This window comes from Colobus angolensis, unplaced genomic scaffold (assembly GCF_000951035.1).
Source record: "Colobus angolensis palliatus isolate OR3802 unplaced genomic scaffold, Cang.pa_1.0 Scaffold212, whole genome shotgun sequence".
Lineage (NCBI taxonomy): Eukaryota > Metazoa > Chordata > Mammalia > Primates > Cercopithecidae > Colobus > Colobus angolensis.
In genome coordinates this window covers 4,597,344-4,605,354 of record NW_012115289.1, presented here as the reverse complement: position 1 = coordinate 4,605,354, position 8,011 = coordinate 4,597,344, and the positions used below count along the sequence as shown (strand labels likewise).

General features: G+C 42.0%; 1 pseudogene; it reads right to left on the bottom strand.

Annotated features, from left to right (window-relative positions):
• Nucleotides 1-6,127: 6,127 nt before the first annotated feature.
• Nucleotides 6,128-7,464, bottom strand: LOC105512453 (annotated as a pseudogene).
• Nucleotides 7,465-8,011: the final 547 nt, after the last annotated feature.

Genomic DNA, 8,011 nt, shown 5'->3' with positions numbered 1-8,011 from the left:
TCCCACCAACTGTGTAAAAGTGTTCCTATTTCTCCTCATGCTCTCCAGCGTCTGTTGCAAAACAGTTTATTTCCTACACAATTTGCTCATTGTCTATAAGACTGGGGGGAAAAAAGGAGAAAAATGTGACAAGTGACTAAATAATTTCAGTGACGACTAGGTCATTTGTGAAGTTTATCAGCCAACAAAACGTAATAAGCTTGAGTTGGTCCCTAGTCTCCCAAATGTCCCCTCTCTGCGGCTCTGGAGGGCTGTGATGTCAACGAGGAATAATGGCTCCCATCCAGGGTTCTGGTTGTTTTCTCCTTCAGTTTTCACAATTCTTAAAAGAAGCACTAACCTGCTTTCTTTCTCTCTGCTGGGGTGGTTGTGATTACAAAGCTCTTCTTAGCCCCAGGGAAAGATTATTGTTATCTGTGGTCCTGAGAGACCCGGCTCTATTTCTCAAGCCTTTTTTGTATGTGTGCTGGGAAACCTTAGAGTAAATGTCTCTTCTCTAGAGAGCTGGGCGATCTTTCACCACCACAAAGTGGCCTGACCTCACACTCTGTCTGAGGGTTACTCGGGAGTCCCTCTGCTGGCCATGAGAAATGAGCAGAAAGCAGTTCTTTAGAATAAGAAACCCAGAATTTTATGTTTGAAAATGATACATAGAGAGGCAAGACTATTCCTGCTCAGCAAAAGGAAGTTACACTCAGGTTATGATCTAAAGCGGTGAGACTAGACGCAAAATCAAAATTAATTTAATACAGGGTACTGGAAAAAAAATAACTCCTTTGAGGAATACCTGGAACGTACAACTAATGTTTTGTTTTTAGAACAAGGCTGGAAATCAGTGGAGATTGCTGAGGTTAGAGCAAACCCACTGGAAGGCATGCTCCTTACCCACACATACTCTGCCTTTCCCTCAGCTTGCTTTGGCCTGGTCTAATTCATGAGTCAGATAACAAGGTATCATACAAATAGAGAGACGCCATACAGATACCAAAGTGAACCGATGGAATCAGACACTTGTGTGTGTGCAACCGATGCAGCTCTCTAATTATGGACTGGGCTTTGTGGTCCATTGGCCCTGGGTTTCATTAACTGCCCAGGCTCCCTCCAGAGACTCAGGGCATGTTTTGTTGCTGTGGGTGGTGCTCCTGCTCTACCAAAGGGACCACAAGACAGCATGCACTTCAGATGATGACACAGAATAGGTGGTGAAGGACTTCTTCTACAAAAAGAAGCAGTTCCTGGTGTTTGTCACCAAAAGGACTAGAAAAAGAGAAATGAAAATCAACTACATATGCAACAATGTCATATCTTCTCTTGACTCATTTTCTGATCAAACAAAAATGAAAATAAAATCCATGCACTATACAGTGACTTAGAAATATCTACCAGCCCAGAGGAGAAGTAGATAAAGAGTGAAAATATCTCAAAGGAGATGGATGATAAATGGATGGCATTTGGTGGAAAGTCCTGACAATACATCAAAGGAGAAACTGGTCACCTGTGGTTAGGAAAGGGCAATGCACTGAGGGGCCTCGGCCATCCCTGAGATGCAATGCATTACAGCAGCCAGTGGGGGTCAGAGGTGCTCCATGGCTTAGGGTGCCTTTAACCCTCAGCCTGCAAATCCTGCTCACAGGAGACCAGCTGGACCTCCTTTGGAGCTAGCACTTCCCTCCAGGCACAGCAGAACTGTGAAAATATAGGAGGTGGTTGATCTCATATGCTTTACCGCAAGCTCAGTTTTGACTTCAAGACAGTTTGCTGATTTTATTTTTTCTTTCACTTATTCTCTTCCCGTTTCTCTTGTTCCCAGCAAGAACTTCTCTGTTGATCATGGATACAGGACAGTCATCTCTCTGAGTTAAGCATGTGAGCACCTGAAATCAAGGACTATGGCCTGTTTCCTGAACCCTTATCTCTCTAGTGTACAGAACTTTTTTTTTAAGTCACTGGCAGTTTGGAGACAATGCTTAAGTGGGTGGGTGGGTCTGGTTGGTTTATAGGTACACACGGGCATCCGGGCTGGAGGTGGCTCACACAAGCTCATGCGAGCCAGTTGTGTAATCTCTTCCTCGCCCCCAGTGAAGTGATGTCATGTTGGAAGCTTGACGTTGGCCAGGTGGGAGTATTTATGCTACAAAAAATGGCCATTTACTGCAAATCAGGACTACCCTTCTCCCCACAGCACTCCAGAAAGCTGGTTGTTAAACACGATAAGTACACCAATGGCCCCAGGGCAGGTTTAAGAGTCAGAGAAGGTATAAATTGCTGATCAGGCCTGGTGACTCATACCTGTAATCCCAACAGTATGGGAGGGTGAGGTGGGAGCATCACTTGAGCCCAAGAGTTTGAGACTAGTCTGGGCAACATAGTGGGACCCTGTCTCTACAAAAAATAAAAAAAAAATTGGCTGGGTGTGGTGGCACACACCAGCTGCTTGGGAGGCTGAGGCAAGATCACTTGAGCCCTTAAGGTTGCAGTGAGCCATGATTGTGCCACTGCACTCCAGCCTGAGTGACAGAGCAAGACCCTGTCTCAAAAAAAAAAAAAATTACTTAGCACCATGTATGTTCATGTTCAGGCCACAATGCATCTAGTGAAAAGAAAAAGGAGCAGCGTCTGATTAGCTGAGAGGATCTTCCAGTATGAACCATTCCAGACACTATAGTCAACAATCCTGTAAAGATGCCTTTCCTATTAAGGGCAAGCAAGAAATTAAATAAAATTTTTGTTTGTAATTTTTAACAGTTGAACTGCAATGCTAAGTGGCTCCTGAAGCCATGCGCCCTCTTTTTCCTTTCAATTTTGAGCATTAGGAAAAATGTGAGCTTTCTTAGAAAGTTTATAACATCAGATTTATCATTTTTGTGAAGCAAAAATCCAGAATAAAAACAGTGGCCACCAGGAACCATCGAACAATACGTGTTTGCTATGTCATGTTCATGTACAACTCATGGATTTAAAGGCATAAAGTTAGCTTTTCTTAGAGAAAACACTCTATCACATTCATGGACTAACTTTCACCCTGGCCAGTCTATTAAAATTACTGGAAGACACACACATTCAAGGAGTTTGCTGTATTATAACATTTGCAACACTTTCTGCAAAGGAAATAGGTTTAAGTCATTACATCACAATATATATTTTTATCATTAATGAAATGTTTTCAAATAGATTATCGGCCCCATGGGGTTTCTAGCCATGCAAGGAAGATGGCTAAATGGGGGTGGTAGCTCTCTGGGCTTGGGAGATGGAGTAAAAGCAGTGAGCAGGAGGGCTGAGGAAATAAGTCATTGTAATGAGGTGGTGGGAGCCAGGTTTCTCACTGCAAGAAAAGACAGTAATAAATATAGAAAAGGAGAAAGCTAAAATGAATCCTGTGGTCTATGGGATTAGGATGAGAAGTTTTGGTGTAAATTTAGAATTTGCACTATGTGGGGTTAGATAAAGAAATAAAATATTGATATACATTTCTATGATTGTGTGCACATACTTTAATATCTTCAAGTGTGCATGTGTATACACATGCACACATGTACACAAATACATATGTTTCCTAGTTTTATACCGGAGAGAGCTTGGGAGTAACAAAGATCCTATCTAGAATTTAGTTTCTAAATATTATACTATTTTCCATGAATATGGACCAGAATTCCTTGGAGAAATGGCCGATCTCACAGGTGGACCAGGAAAAATATGCCAAGTTTAGAACATCTTGTTGCTCCAGAAGGTAAGAAAGTAATCAAATAATGATGGCAACATAGAGGACATGGGGCAGCTGGAAGGGGGGCCAGCTGGTCCAATCTGAGATGATTTGTGTGTCCAAGTAACCACCGTATTAGATTATTTCCCATTGATTAAAATAGATATCCATGAGTCTACCCTGATATAATAAGCAAATGAACACAAAAATGGAAAGAGAATGCTCTTTCCTACAGTAGCATGCCAGCTAATGAATGTTGAAAAAATTCAAGACTTAGAGCAATTTGAGAACCATAGTAATTATTTTAGGCAAAATGTATCAATAGATTTGAAAACTGGAGGGTGAAAGTTGAGTACAGAACGGGATATTTACACAGTCTAGGAGTATCTCTCCAGGAAACACTTGTTGACTGCAAAGTAAAAAAAGGTAATTGGTGGTAACTGGGAGATACAGTGTTTCTTTTCGGAATGATGAAGACAAAGTAGAATTAGATCATGGTAATGGTTGACCAACATTATGAATTTATTACTAACCACTGAACTGTATGCTTTCAAACAGTGAATTTTATGTTTTATGAACTTATCTTAAAAAATAAGATTAATTTGACAAAGCAGTTACCCGCTCTAGGCCTGGGGAAACAACCCTCAAGAGGTAGAGTTAGCAGAACCAAGTGGCTCGGGGGGGACCTGCTGACTGAGCTCAACCCCCTAGAGATGGGCATCGCCTGGCTCTTGCTAGTGCCTGCGAGGGAGAATGGGAGGCTGGTTCTGGGGCTGCTGAAAGCTGGCACCAACTATGCTGCTGGAGCAATACTGCTGCTGGAGAGACATCCCCAGAAAGTGCAAAAACCAGGAAGGAGGGTCCCTTTCCTTCCTCCCACCCTCCAGTCACACTCTAAGGCTCCTGTTGGCAGCATCTAAGGGAGGACGCCCCAGATGGCTTACCATATCCAAGAGCAGAATATAGAAAGGTAGGCTTGGATCCAAGAGAAAATAGATACATAACCAACACATAGAGAACAATGGAGAATTAACAGCTCATACAATGGGGGGAGAGGATTCTTTTCTCATATAATTTTGTTCTTCTTAAAAAGAATGATTTGTTAGATCTTAAACTACATGTTGCTTAATTTTAGAAGAACTTACAGAAATACTTTTATAAATCAGAAAAATAATCTTATTCCTTTGTATATGCTAATTCTACATCTGAAAACATTCTTCAGCTCTTACATTGCTCCCACCTCCTTGACCCTTAGGTATAACAGAGAGAATTCTGCATCCTAATATGCACATGCATTCCCACCTGGGTGCCTTTGCTCTGGGTGCCTTCCTACCTAGAGGTCCTTCTTTCCTCTTCTCTGCCTGAGTTCTATTCTCCTTCCATCATGAAGCCTTTTCTATGCACATCAATTAATAGTGACATTTTCTCTCCTGCTTCTGAATCCTCATGGGACAAATTTCCAGGTTATGCTTGGACAACATTGCCTTGAGTAACTAGCCAAGTTTTCATAGATATGTGCTCATGTTTATTTATTACATGGATGTTTCCTGACATGCCCAGACAGTGTGAAGCCTCAATGAATATTCGTTGATGACTGAGACTCTATGGACATTTGAGAATAGCTTTAAAGTGAATAACTGTATAATAACTTTATGGAAAATATTTAAATTTTCCAGGAAAAGGGATGATTAGCTGACAACAACACCTCTATTTCTGTCCCCATTATTTCTATAAGTCACCCACTTTTGCATGAGTCAGAGTTGATACTCTTATTAAATGCTTGGTGTTTGGAAAAGTTTGTGAGGCCAACATTTGCTTTAAGTACTGGTCAGACAAAGCTGAACCTGATGAGAGAGAAGGGGTCATCAGATTGCACATACTTAAAAAGTAAAGAAACACTAGGTAAGCCTGCCTCCCACTCAGGCTTAGAGAATTGGCATCAAGGTGCTCAAACAGACCCAGCACAGAGACTGGTGATGCTTTCAGGTTTGGTTCTGTTTGCTGCTCTTATAAATTCATTTTGTGCCCAAGTGGATTGCTGTCTCAGATGAAACCTCCGAAAGGTAAAAAAATCCTTCTCAAGTCAAAGTTTCGTCCTCCTTTGAAATCTCTGAACCCATTAACTTGGGATATTAACCAGCACTTTCATGTTACCCACCTGAGACCACCTCTTGTTTAGTATCAACCATCTTTTTCTTTTTTTTTTGGTGAAACAGCATGCTATATTTGGAAGCAGAGTGTTGCACAGTGCCCAACAGACAAAGGCTACCCATTGGGCACTTACACATTGTACTCCAAAATACACACAGGATGTTTTGCTAATAAAAATCAATGGGAACAGGGATTCCTCTGGGCAACTCCCCCAACCTCATCCCTTTCAGGGATTGAGAAATCTCCCAACCATCTTCTGATGGCAGGGGTGGTTCACTAGAGATAGAGTCCCTCAGGGATGCCTTCCTGTTTCTTATAAAGAACAATTTTCTTTACATTTTTTGAAGTCTTCATTTGTTATTTTCATTCTGTGTTCTCTTATGGCCATCAGACCAGTTTCTGTACAGATTGTCTTGATGTCAGCACCAGACAGGTCATCTTTAGCCATGATCAAGTCGTCCAGGGTTATGTCATTGGCCAGTGTCATCCTGCTTGTGTGAATCTGAAAGATGTGCTTCTTAGTCTTTTCATCAGGCAGGTGGAACTCGATCTTCTTGTCAATGCGGCCTGGTTTGATAAGTCCTGGATGCAAAGTTTCTATTTGTTTTGTGGCCATGATGACTTTCACATCTTCCCTAGAATCAAATCTACCCAACTGGTTCAACAGTTCCAGTTCCAACATTGTTTGCTGAATTTCTCTCTCACCACCAGAATTGGAGTCACATCTTTTTGTCCCACTGGCCTCAACTGGAACATTGGATGGTCCCAAAAACGATGGATGGTGCATGTTCTTCAGCAACTTGAAACAATTCCCGTACGAGTTTGGGCCCATCACCTCTGAATAAGTTCAGAGCCAACCACTCTCAAGAAAGAGGCTGAGGTTTGGTTTGCTACTGCTTTGGCTAAGAAGGTTTTACTTGTGCCAGGTGGACCACAGATAATGACCCCTTTAGGAGGCTTTATACCCATCTTTTCATAATATTCAGGATGAATGAGAGGAAGCTCCATAGATTCCTTAATTTCCTGAATTTGGTTGTCCAACACCCCAGTATTGAAATAGGTCTCCTGGGGGGCCTTCTCCATCTTCATCATTGTGACCAGGGGATCCATTTCATCCATCAGCACCCCTATCACGGTGTGTACCTTGTGTCTGAGCAGAGCCGAGCAGCCAGGTTCCAGCAGATCGTTGTTTACAAATGAAAGAACGCTGACATAGTGTTCTGAGCCCACAGATGTAGACACGATGGCATGATTGTCATCGATTATCTCTTCCAAGGTTCCTACTGACATCAGGGTCCCCCTCAGATCATCCACTTTTGATCTTTCCTCTTCTTGCTTTTCTTCTAATGGTTTTGTTTGTTCCTGATTTCTAATGAATTCTTCCTCCATGAGAAGATAGTCTAATTCTCTCTAACTTCAGTAATTTTAACCGACACTGAGTATGAAGTGTCACCAGTGATAGTTTACTGGCAGCATCTTGTCCCTTTGTTTTTTTCTTCTTTTTCCCCCACTCTAGTTGGTACAGGAGGTTAGTACCTATTTTTCTTGTCCTTGTCATCCTTCTTGCCACATCCAGGACCATGACCACGACCACCACCCTGACTTTGACCCATCTTGTCTTGGCCACTTCAGCTGCCACTGCCAGAAGTTCCTCCACCCCAACTATTATTTCTAAGTTCTTATTTTTTTGTGTGTATTTTCTCTTAGGGATACTCATACTGGAAGGCTACCAACTTATATGTTTTCAAGATAATAAACAGGTACTACATAAATGAATGAAGTGGGCTTGGTGTAAGACACCGGGGAGGGTAAAATACACATAATGTCAGCTCTTGATGGGTGTTAAGGAGAAAAGTAAAGCAGGGAAAGGTGTTGGGATGCATATGTGTGAGACAGAGTAGCTGTGATTGTCAGGTTCCTGTGTCAGCGTGGCTAGGCTATAGCACCCAGTGCCTAATCAAATACTAACCTAGGTGCTGCTATGGCGGTATTTGGGGATGCGATGAACATTCGCAAATGGTAGACTATAAGTAAATCTGATTATCTTTCATAATGTGATTGGGCCTCACCTCATCCGTTGAAGACCTTAAGAGCAAAAATTGAGGTTTCCCAGAGAAGAAGAAATTATGCCCCAAGACTAAAGCATCAACTCCTACCTAT